Genomic DNA, 12,706 nt, shown 5'->3' on the forward strand with positions numbered 1-12,706 from the left:
AAAACTAAGCGAGTTGGATGACGTGTAGGGTATTTTTGCTTCACCCCCATATGAAGGTCACAACTCTAAACTTCTGATTCTGAACGGATACAGATATTAATTGTCTTTACTCTCAATCTGACAGGAAAATTTAGTTATTCTAATTATCCCACACAAAGAGTCGTAAATTGAATCAACAGCGGTCGCTAGCATCCTCTCGGGGGAGGAATACATTACCCAATTATTACGTCATGTCCTCGGGCACTAGCTAACTAAAATTTTTAACGGCTTTCCCCCTGTATACGATATTATTTCTTCTATAAGCATGTTAATCGACAATATTATGATTTTACTCTGATTACATCAGATCTGATTTAATAGAAAATGAGTACAGACGATACGCCACTCAAATACCCCACGTATGCTCCCAGCAAAATTCACCGACAACATGTACAAATATTCTTAAGGACTAGCACAGCATAAATGAGATTTATGATCTTACAGCTACAGAAATAATAATAAAAGAACATGTATCAACTACTAGGTACAAGCATGTTTCTATACCTTAAGCCTAGAATGGATTAGAGTAAATACAAATGTATAGCTTACGTACTAAAGGCCGATTCACACACATCAGTGCCGTATCAGTACCGTGTCAGTTCAGTGCTTCAGTGTCAGTGAAAAAAAATATCGTTACTTTGAATTCGGCCGGCGCGTTCACACACGTCCGGCGCAGTACCGTGTTTTGACTCTCAGTGTCAGTTCCGTCTCCGATCCGTGAAGTTTAAGATCGTCGCCACCGATATTTTTTAGATTTTCACGGACGTCGGACGACGGTGGGAGATGTGTGAAGAAAATGAATGACGAACTGCTTATTGAATTGGTGCGAAACCATCCTGTTCTGTATGATTTATCACAATCTAAATATATGGAAGCAGTTTCAAGCAAGATATATGGAATAAAATAGAAGAAATGAAAGTAGATGGTAAGTACTCTTTTTATTTGATGTAGTTAATCACATCACAGCACACCACACATCACACCAAAGCACCTAACCTCACACTCCATCACACCACACCACACGTTACCTCACCTCCTCACACCTCACCTCACTTCACCTATCTTCACCTATCTTTTACTGATGAAGTTAACATATTCTTAATTTTTTTAGTCACATGAAATGTGTCAGCTTTAAATTTGCTAGGCTTTTTTCCCTCTTTCTCCAACTTAGGCTAGGTCATTTTCAAATTTGCAGTCATGAAAACTGCCATGGCACAGATCCAGCCTCTGAATTAAAGTAATCTTCGTACAGCTCCCTTACAGTTAAGGCATCTCTTGTTGCATTTCCACCTTGCAGAGGCAGATTTTGAAGTCTTGCTTCTGTAGTTGTAGGCACTGTTGCATTTACTTCATATGGGCGTGTATCTACATCATATTTTCTTATGAAATTATGCAAAATACACATTGCAAGTATCATGTGATCTACATTTTCTGGTTTTGCTTGAATTCTTCTGTTACATATTCTAAATTTTTGAGACAAAATGCCAAACGTGTTTTCAACCACTCTTCTGGCACGAGACAGTCGGTAGTTAAAGACACGCCTAGAAATATCCAAATCTTGCCCCGGATATGGTCGCATCAAATAAGTTTTTAGAGGAAAGGATTCGTCACCCACCATTACATACGGAGCTTCAGTATTTGTGCCTGGCAATGTAGCATTCCTTGGTACTGATAATGTGCCCCACTGAAGTGCTTTGCCTAGACCAGAATTTGCAAAAATTCCACCATCACTGTTTTTCCCATATGCACCTACATCAATTGTGATGAAATTGTATTGCGCATCAACAAGCGCTAACAAGACAACTGAAAACGTCTTCTTATAGTTGAAGTACAGAGAACCACTATTTGCGGGAGCCTGAATGGGAAAATGTTTACCATTCAAAGCTCCCAAACAGTTAGGAAAATTCCAAAGTGTTGAAAAGTCATTAGCAATGGATTTCCACATCTCTGTTGAAGGATTTGGTAGCATTTCACTCATGAGATTTTCTGTTATTATCCTGCAAGTGTCCATGACAATTTTGTGCACTGTGCTATGCCCCAAGCGGTAGCTGAATGAAAGTGTCCTTAGGGAATCCCCTGTAGCTAGGTACCTGAAAGAAGGAAATGTAACTTATATTAAAAATTTTGTTTTTCAGGTTCATCATGTAGAAGCAGATGGAACAATATAAGAGACAATTACAGAAAATCTCTGAAGAAGACCTCAACTAAGAGTGGGCAAAGTGCAAAGAAAATAAAACTTTACAAATTTTCGGAGCAATTAAACTTTTTAAGGACATACATCCAAGAAAGGGAAACCAAGGGGAACATCGCGAGTCAAGAGGATGAAGGAAACAATCACAACGATGTTGTACAACAACAGGAGGACGAAGAAGAGGCCATTCAGACTGATGCAGGGGAACCAACAGTATTGGACGGAGGCCTACATGAAGATATGCAGACACAACCATCGTCCTCACCAAAGCCGACTTTTGAAGCTACAGTTAAGCCATCAACAGGAAAATTAGCAAAAAAGAAAGTGGCACCTCAACAAACAGCTTCTGCAAAATTAATGGAGTACTTGATCAATAAGCAAGAAAATCAAACCACATCACACCCTGTTGACGCATTTCTAGCAGGTATTGCTCCAACTCTGAAAACTTTAACCCCCTTATTATTTGAATTTAGCAAAATCGGAAATATTTGCCACAGTACAGAAATATGAAATGCAAATGCTTATCAATCAACATTCATTTGAAAGACAATGTGAGCCTTCAGCCTCCACATCATCAGCTTCGACTCCGCATCCCTCACCTCAACCATTGCAAGAACATACAGCATATGAAGATAAGTATCAGAAGCAATATGCTGATGCATCAATTCCAAACAGCGCCAATTCCTTGCAGAACTACTTTTCAACTTTTCAGAATATTTAACTCTTCAATAAACAACTTAAAACATTCTAGTAATTGCTAACATGGAGAATCAAACCTGAATTAGGATGAATTTAGGCTTTTTAATAGAAATTGATGTACTGTCACTTCGCATAAAAATAAACTTTTTATTTGTATGTGAATAAAATCTCCAGTATGGGTTTAAATATATAATTACAGTAATTAACTACAAAGACCGTGTATTATTTTACCTCAAGCAGACTGCTAATCGTTCCTTTGGTGTTATTGCCTTTCTCCAGGGGGTGTCTTGCTTCTTCAGGTGTTTCATCATCAATTAGTTCCTTGTACAGAGTCGCAAACTCTCCTTCAGTTTCTCTTTTCTTCCACGCTTCATGTACCCACTTTCTGTTTTTCACTTTTTGTTCTGCCTCCTCCTCTTCATCAAAAATTATGGCAATTATTGCCAAGTCCACGTCTGTAAACTTTGCCATCTTGGATATCACTGACCATGCAGTACGGCGTCACCACGGATATGTGTGAATAGACGCCACGGAAGCGACACGGATATCACTGACACTGAACTGACGCGGTACTGATACGGCACTGATGTGTGTGAATCGACCTTTAAGCCTTAACTTACATGACTCACCCATGTTTTGACTCTTGTGGCATTTCACTAGCAAGAATTCAATATGGACGGTGGGTGTTAGCGCCCAAGTGGTGACATGTAGAGGTGTATGGTATGTAGGAGGACTACTGGGCCTTGAGAGCTGGCTGTGAAGTCTATGCCCAGAGTTGGACACATAAAAAAAAAAAAATCTACCATCCCCGAGGGAATTCAGTTATTGAGAGTGTGCATAGGACCTTAAAGACAGTACTGGCACTCTTGGGCCAAGAACACCCGAATATGTGGCCCATGCACCTGTACGACACTGAGAAAGCATTGAACGAAGCAGTGCATACGTCCCTTGGTACATCACCTTTCTTTGCTTTTATGGACGTAATCCAAATCGCGAGGTAAGAGATTTGCAGTTGTCTACTGATGAAGAGTGTGTAGAGAAAATAGATGTCAAACAGATGCTCAAGGAGACACAACGTTGGATAACAGCAGGATACCTTAACAGGGCAAATGAAGTACGTAGAAATGACTCTCCAGAAGCAGGTGAATTAGTTTGGAGCTATGTTGAAGAGTGCTTGCCTGGTATGGCATCAAAGCTAAATAGAACGTGGCTCGGTCCTTACAAGATTGTCCAAGTTATCGATCAGGGTAGAGCCTATGAGTTGGAAAATGTGTTTGATGGCACCATCTTGAGTAGGGCAGCTGAAAAGGTCAAAAGATATGTTGAAAGAGATGCTTTATTGAGTACGGTGGATCAAAAGTTTTTGACCAGTGAGGATGAGGAGGAGATACTGCCCAGTGTAAGATCACGGAGACCGCCTGAGATGTTGCAGTACACGTAGATGATGGGTGTGTGATGTATATATATTGTATATATACTCATTATTTTCTCTCTGAGCACGTCTTGCCCTTGCCTTAACTGGCTGGGAACATTGAGTCAGCTGTGCCTTTCCAGGTCTCTCTGGACTGTACCTGCGTATTTATTTTTTTCCTACCAGTGCTTATGGGTTATAATTACGGGTCGATTAATAGGGTTTAGTAGTTGTTTAGGGTATGTCCAGCTTTTGGAGAGATGAGACGTGGAAGCTGCTTGTTGTCTTGCCTTGCCTCGAATCTTTTTTTTTTTCTTTTGGTTAGATTGTTAGGTTTAGTTAGGGAAAATGAGATCTCACAGTTAAGACCTTTTTTTTTTTTTTTTCTAGATTCTGGGAATTGTACAGTCAGGGAAAGTTCTACATTACCCACTGTTCGGAGCATTGTTGGTTGACGAACAATCACGAAGCAGCAGCCAGGCCTAACCTGTCTGGTAACTGTGAGTGGAAGGGAAGGTGAACGGGGGTGGGAGGTTTGGAGAGTTGCTCACGTCACAGTATCAATAGCCAATGATAATGCGTCCGACGTATTCTCAAAATGCAAAAGCGGTATGTTGTTTATATGGTATTACACTGTTCTCTGAGTATTATATAGGAGTAATACATGTTTACTGTCAAAATTTATGCTCTCATATGCTGATCCTCCTCAGCCGTAGTTTTTCTCACCCGTCCAGGTTTAGGGTGATCTCTCAGGTTGCCTTCCGCCTCCCACCTCTTGAGCCAGCGATATACAGTGGTGCATTGAATGCCAAGTTCCTCTGCAATATTGCAGGTTGATAGGCCATTCTCTCTCATTCCCACTATCCTCCCTCGCAAGGCATGTTTGTCACCTTGACGTTGTTCTCTATTTGCTGCCATGACGCGCTATGACGGTGTGGGTGAGATCTATGGATTCCTGATCACATAATTTTATGATGTGAGATAATGAATGACACTTCATGGCAGCACGCTTTTATTATCTCATCTGATTCAACCTCCCTATCTATTCAAGACCAACCTATTTATGATAATTTAATTAATTACTTTCATTAATCAATATTACTGACTCACAATACAGATTGGATTATATTCGATGGTTTTGATGCATGGTAAAATACTTGCCTTTCACTGTTTAGACCATTATACGAAACCATTCTGCTACCGCTAGACTTTTCCTGTGTGCTATGATGCCAACTACTGTGATTATGAACTTATATTAAAGCACTTTTAGTTTCCGTAGTTTATCATCTCGCATATTTGATTATAGTCCATTCGTTACTGGTGAACGTGTTGGTGTCCGATATAGCTCTCAGATATTCTCGGTCGCAGTATTACTAAGCACAAACTCCTATCTGGCGATATCAGTTTAGCTAGCCTCGTGTAATTAGCAGTACGCAGCAAATATGTGTCGGTATAATGTAAGGTTAAATGCCGAAAGTTTCCGTCGTCTTTATTCCGTCTTTCACAGTTTTCTTACCTAGATATTCCTACCTTCCTTTTCATAAAATAGTTACTGTATCGTGAACTACATAGAAATAAGTGATGGTCGACAAAAATAAAATAAAACAACACTGATGCCCGACAGTAATACATATGGGTGCAATGACAGGCACGAGGATATATAATTGTTAAAGGTATCCCTACTTTCCACACCATAGCGAGATGAGAAGGGAGGAAGGATTCATGGGAACAACGTTTGGTGTGAAGAGGTATGCCGAGCATGGCTTTTAGGCCCCTCCAGTTCGACTGAAGCAATCTCCTCATAGTAGACATCCAATGAAATTAAAGCAAACAACACTGAATCATATCGAAATCCAAACATTTAATAGGAGTTTATAGTTTCTACACGAACATCACAATATGCAAGGTGATCAGGTTATATCTGTTGTCGAACTGATGGTGATGTGGCGAGGTGCACTGACATGGGGAAATGAAGGAAGGGTGAATGGCTGCGGGTTTAGGGTAGCGACTTTGATCCCTGGTTGACCTACTAGAGCATTGCAACCTACCTAAGCTGTTTTATATATATTCCAAATACTTTTGGGTCGTTGGCCATAATATACACAAACAATACATCCGTTTATGTAGACAATGGACCTAGCGTAAATATAACGAAAAATGTGTTTAAGTGCAAAATGACTGCAATGACTGCGCTGGAGGTAATTTACCCGAGGTTGAGCCCCCTACTCACAGGTGGAGCACTACAAGTAGCGTGCTACCAGATTCATAGTGTGGACACTCGCTGCTGTCAGTATCACTTTGCAATGAAGTAGTTAAACTGCATCAAATATTCGGTTATGAATCATGATACTAGGGGGAATAGTTAAGGTAGGTCCTTTAGCTGGGCAGGTAATTATTCTCTCTTATTTAAATTTAACTTTTTGTTACCAAGATGAATTAATTATAAATGACATCGAACTGAGGGAATATTATAAGACTTGCATAGACGATTTACAAAATATGCATTGCTAGTGATGTTGAACTGGAATGGCCAATCTTATATCACTTATATATTACACTAATTTTCGGACCGTGTGTAATTACCTAAAATCTCATATTACCCCATTTCGTAATGAAACTTTGCATCTCGATAGATACCGACTTCAATTAGACAATGTGCCTCAGACAGGTTCCGAGGTCAAAATAATTCGAAACTAACCCCTGAAACACCTTTCTCGATGCTAACACAATACCATAAGTTAATCGGTACTCATTGCTACGTGTTATTCTTACTATAACTGTAAATACAGCTTGCTTATTTAGTACATAGACATCATCAGCATACTTTACTTTTTGCCACGTAGTTAATATTTAGTAATAAATAAGGGACAAAACATTTGTTCCGATAATGAATGCTTCAGCCAATCACGTGCATCCTTACAAAGGTTGTAGATTCTGAGTGATCCACTGAAAAAATACGAGTGTTTACTACGGAGCAGCTGCCAGATATCGCCACACACCAGCATATTTGGTTGTACTTTCTTCTTGGCCAACTGTACATATTAATTTCTAGCAGGTCCCAGTGCGAGAGTCAAAGTCCCAGTGCGGGAGTCCAAGTCCAAGTGTGGAGGTCAAGGTCCCAATGTGGAGGTCAAGGTCCCAGTGTGGGAGTCAAGGTCAAGAATATTAGAAGACAGGACCAGTGAACTATGAGCTCAGAGGGCTGATCATGGAGAGCCACGTTGGACTGAGCCTGGGAGAAGGGAGCTAAGTTTTGTAGAATTTGATATTAGGACCATATGTTTGTTGAATAACGTGCCAACTGATTCAGGATTATTCTGTAAGGCTAGTAGATGGGAAGATTCCTACCTTTTTCTTTTTGGGCTTGTTAATACACATTTCCCCTCACTAGAACTTTATTCTTTGTATTACCCTTGGGAACTGGTGATACAGAGTTGACCTAGTAGCTTGTTAATGTGTAACCATGGAGCATTTTGGGAAAATGCGAAGGTCAGGCTTAAGTTCACTGAACTGAAGACTGACTTCATCATTTTGACATGCCACCACTCTTAACTTGGCCACTCGAAAAGTAACAATAGCAACCGAAGAGGCCGCTAGTGGGAGAGAGTATCCATCAATCTGAGTTCCCAACCGTTCCAGCATACAGTGTGACTTGGTTTTTGTCCCCTTTTTACCACGCTAAAGTCTTGATCACAGAGCGTACTAGTACACTTCCATAAAAGCTGATTAGAAATTTTCATTTAGTGCATTACAAATATCTTCCTCTTGTGTGGAAATGATCCCCTCGTCTATAATGGATTGTATTTTATCTTTTACTTTGGTTTTGCTTCAGATGTACAGTCGCCAAACTTTCCACCTGGGCCACCTAGCAGCGAGAGGTGGGTAACGGGTGCTCGCAACATTGTAACTGTTTGTTCGTGTGTACATGCTCAACGAAAGTTCAGATCATCAACTCTTCATCCATAGTGAACCTCCATCAGAGTTCATCCCAATATTCATTCGACAATTTTTAGCTAATAGGATTTCAAAGGAACTTCTTAAAAATATTGGATAATGCAACTATTTAAAGCAAGAAGCAAAATAACACAAAAGACTGCATCTTTACATATATTACATATTTATAAAGATATTTTTTTCATTATTACATGATAAACCCATGGCTAACAATTGTCTACTGAGTACTGAGGGGAAGAACCGTCATGTGACCGACCCTTAAGGTAGAGAAATAGATACTGGTGTCTGACTGTTCATTAAGCATTTCGCCAGTCCAGGGCCAGTCACGATTAAACCTATTGAAATACCATTCTTGATCAGAGACATGATTAGATAAGTTAGGTCATTAATTGTTACAGGATTGCTCACTGGGCGGAGAGTGACTTAAATTAAGCAGGAGAGATAGGAACTGTACAGTAGATGTCGGAGGTTGAAACTCGTTCTTTGAGGCAGAATACTGCCTCGAGTCTTGGTTCGTGGGGTAAAAAAAAAAAAGGGGGGGGTTCCAGCCTGTAATGATAATTTCATGTTCGTTATGTTGCACTTACCAATCACATAAGTAATATCAGGGGCAATGGTGATATAAATGTCCCAACAATTATTCATGAATCAATAACATTTGTGCTTAACCTCTTAACTGCAGGGCGTCACTTTCGTGACTCTTGGGAGCAAGGGATCATATCGCAGGGTGTCACTTTTGTGATTCTGTGTTATTTTGAATTTGCCCGGGCTTTCAAGTGGTGGCTTGTATCATCTATCAGTACTGCTAATGTCCAACACTAGTCAGCACTAATCTCATCTGTACTCCCATCCATTGTTAACAATTTAGACATTTCTCCCCGTTCTTGACTCCTCTCCCTACCTCCCCTCCATTACCCTCTCCTCTCGCCTGCCCAGCCATGCTATGCTAAGTAGATCTTCCCTGGAATTTTCCGCTGATTTCATGCATTGAAATAAGCCCTATGCCCTATTCTTATACCAAATAATATATACAAAAAGAAATAAGGTAAGTGAGAGTGCCATACACCTGGAGTTGGCTAATTATCACCTGACAACACCTCATGTGCACTCATTCGCTAATTTTTGCTGTTTATTTCCCCTTGAAATATGCCGTATAATCTATTCTCGTAATAAAAATATATATAAAAAAGGAAGGAAGAAGCCTAAGTGATATTTACATTCACCTGGAACTACCTAATTCTTGCAGGCCACCACACTGTATTCTACGCTAAGTAAATCTTCCCTGGAATTTTCCACTGATTTCATACACTGAAATAAGCCCTATGCCCTAATCTGATACCAAATAATATATACAAAAAAGAAATAAGGTAAGTGATAGTGCCATACACCTGGAATTGGCTAATTATCATCTGACAACACCTCACGTACACTCGTTCGCTAACTTTCGCTGTTTATTTCCCCTTGAAATATGCCGTATAAATTCTTCTCTTAATAAAAATATATATAAGGAGGGAAGGGAGAAGCCTAAGTGATATTTACATTCACCTGGAACTACCTAATTTATTATGTATTGATTAGATTTCCTGCCAATCATTTCATTGCTATATATTAGCAGGTGTCACAAGGCTGACGTTGGCAGTATTGCACTCCCCCTAGAGGCAGGCCACCAGTATCAGTTTACTGTCGTCTTTCAAGGTGAAAGCACGTCAGATTCGCGCCTGCCAATTCCACTGCTTTTTAGCTCCATGCAAAGGGCTCTGTGACCTCTGCCCCCTACTAAACCTAGTGTGGAAAGAGGTAAAGGGCTGACATATGATAGAGAGTGGCTACGATCTTCGTGGTGAGTAAAACAGTGCAAGTGGAAATGTAAATAATGTGTAAACAGCAAGTGAAAACAATGAATGTAAATATAAGTGAACAATGGAAAATAGTTTTATAAGTTACTGCAAGTAACAGTGCCTAACACAGTGTAAATAAAACAGAAATGTAAATAATGTAAATGAAATAGAGAATGTAAACAAAAATCTAAATGAGTAGTATTATAAGAATACGAATATATATACTAGGAGTAACGAAAGTGAAAGTTTCACTCTAGCATGTATGAATACTATGAGTTATGAGAGTGAAGGTGAAAGTGACATTCACTCTCAACGCTAGTATACAGGACGAGAAAGTGAATGCTACGTATTTTACTGAAAAAAATTGAATGCCTACAGTGACAATAAACTACTATTACTGAAGGAAACTTATGGATAAAGACTGTAGATATATATGTTATATAGTAACAGAAATATAAAGTGTGAGGAGTTTTATGAATAATAAATGACAGAACACCAGCGGCGAATGATCGCAAGTGGGAAGGTCATACGTTTTCGTTTTCGTTTTTAAAGGCTCCAACATGCTTGCATGTGTCGGCCTTGGTCACCTAATGGCGGCTGTCCACGCTGCACGATCCATTGCAGCCTCCCTGTTCAGTCCCTTAACCCTAAGGTCACACTTAATGACCTCGTCCCATATCTTTCTCGGTCTACCCCTCATAACCCCACCCCCAATATTAACACTTCTCACCTTCCTCACGCAACTATCATCCCCCATCCTCTCCACATGTCCAAACCACCTCAATCTACCTCTCCTCATCACAACACCAATACACTCCAGTCCCCTCTCAATGTCAGGAGAGGCAAAAGCTCCCTGAACTTCTTCCAACCACTTCTCACCCTAGCCACAGAGCTAGCTCCAGCCCCAACTCCAGCACACAACCTGTCTCCCAAATAACAAAACTCTTCCACACACTCAAGAGATTCACCAGCAAGTTCAATCCTTTCACGTCTGACGATCTCCACCTGCTCACCCCGGCACGCCATACACATAAAATCAGCATTATCTCGCAGTCTACCTGACCTGCCACCCTAAATATATTCTTCCTTTCCCCATGATTTAGGTTATCAAGTAATTGTCTTTGTGACTCAGACTTTGCCCTGTATACCTCTCTCCCAGCCCTACACTTGGCAGCCAAATATTCCTCTTTGCTACCACCCTTCTTCCATTCCCGGAAAAGCCTTCTTTTCTCCTTAATTGCAGCTTCTACACCCTCATCCCACCACCTAGTTACTTTATGTCTTGGTGGTCCTCTTGTCCAGCCGCATTTTACATCAGTAACTCTCAAGAAATTGTTCTTGAGGGCTCTGTACTGTTCATTAATGCCTCTGTCTACAGCTCCCTGTTCAGCCACCACTCTCCTCAACTCGCTATAGAAGGCATCCCTTACTACATGGTTTTTCAGCTTCCATATTTTCCTCCTAGGTACATAAGTCCTCTTTTTCATCACTTGTTCTTTAAGCACCATATCACAAATCAATAGTTTGTGCTGCTGCACACACTCCTCACTTCCTATAACTTTAACATTCCTCACTAACCTCCTATCGGCCCTCCTAACCAGAAAATAATCTATCTGACTGCTATTTCCCCCAGACTCATACGTAATTAACCTACTGTCTCTTTTCCTAAAATATGTGTTGCACACAATCATGTCCGTTGCCTCCCCAAACTCGAGTATCCTTTCCCCTTGTGCATTCCTTAGCCCATATGCACATCCCCCATGCACTCCTTCATAACCTTGTGCTGTTTCACCTACATGACCATTTAAGTCCCCTCCCAAAATCACTATCTCATCACCCCGCATACCACCCACAACACGTATTAAATCATCCCAAAATCTATCTTTCTCTGATTCATCCAATCCTGCCTGTGGAGCATATGCCGATATAATCACAGCTATCTTTCTTCCCAATAGAATTTTCACTACCAATATCCTATTGCTTACTCTCAAAACATTCATAACATATTCCACCCATTTCTCCGCAACCATCACACCAACACCTCCATATCCGTCTGTACCCCCCTGCCAAAACAACTTATAGCAACAGTCCTTCCCAACAATCTTTCTGGCTGATCCACCCCTGTACCGGACTTCCTGCAAACACGCCACATCCACCCACCTCCTACTGAATGCCTCAACGACTTCCCCTGCTCTTCCCCTCAAACTTCCCACATTCCATGAACCCACCCTCATCCCCATGGGTGATTTACTGTCCTCAGGCTTGCTTTGAAACCTTTTTTGTTTTGTCATCTTCAGTATTAATAAATGGGGACAGACACAGCACAGGTCCCACTCACTGCACAATCCCAGGTCCAGGCAATGGATCTGGGACCCCTAGCCCACCAGCTTACCAGTGGCTGTGGTAGTGGCCTCGGGGCACCCTGCCAGGACAGCTGCAGGGACACCCTCCAAGCGCGTCTTGGTACTGCAACTATCCCGCCATTATACACCCACTGATAGGGCAGCCTCCTGGGGCGCTACTCCCAGGTTCGGGCCCCTCTCTATTGGGCGGAAGCGGCAGCCTGGGAACCGC

General features: G+C 41.0%; 1 pseudogene; it reads left to right on the forward strand.

Annotated features, from left to right (window-relative positions):
• Window positions 1-835: 835 nt before the first annotated feature.
• LOC145398710 (uncharacterized) lies at window positions 836-2,951 on the forward strand (annotated as a pseudogene).
• The last annotated feature ends 9,755 nt before the right edge of the window (window positions 2,952-12,706 follow it).

This window comes from Coenobita brevimanus, chromosome 46 (genome assembly GCF_032717465.1).
Source record: "Coenobita brevimanus isolate Jiangsu-jjx chromosome 46, ASM3271746v2, whole genome shotgun sequence".
NCBI lineage: Eukaryota > Metazoa > Arthropoda > Malacostraca > Decapoda > Coenobitidae > Coenobita > Coenobita brevimanus.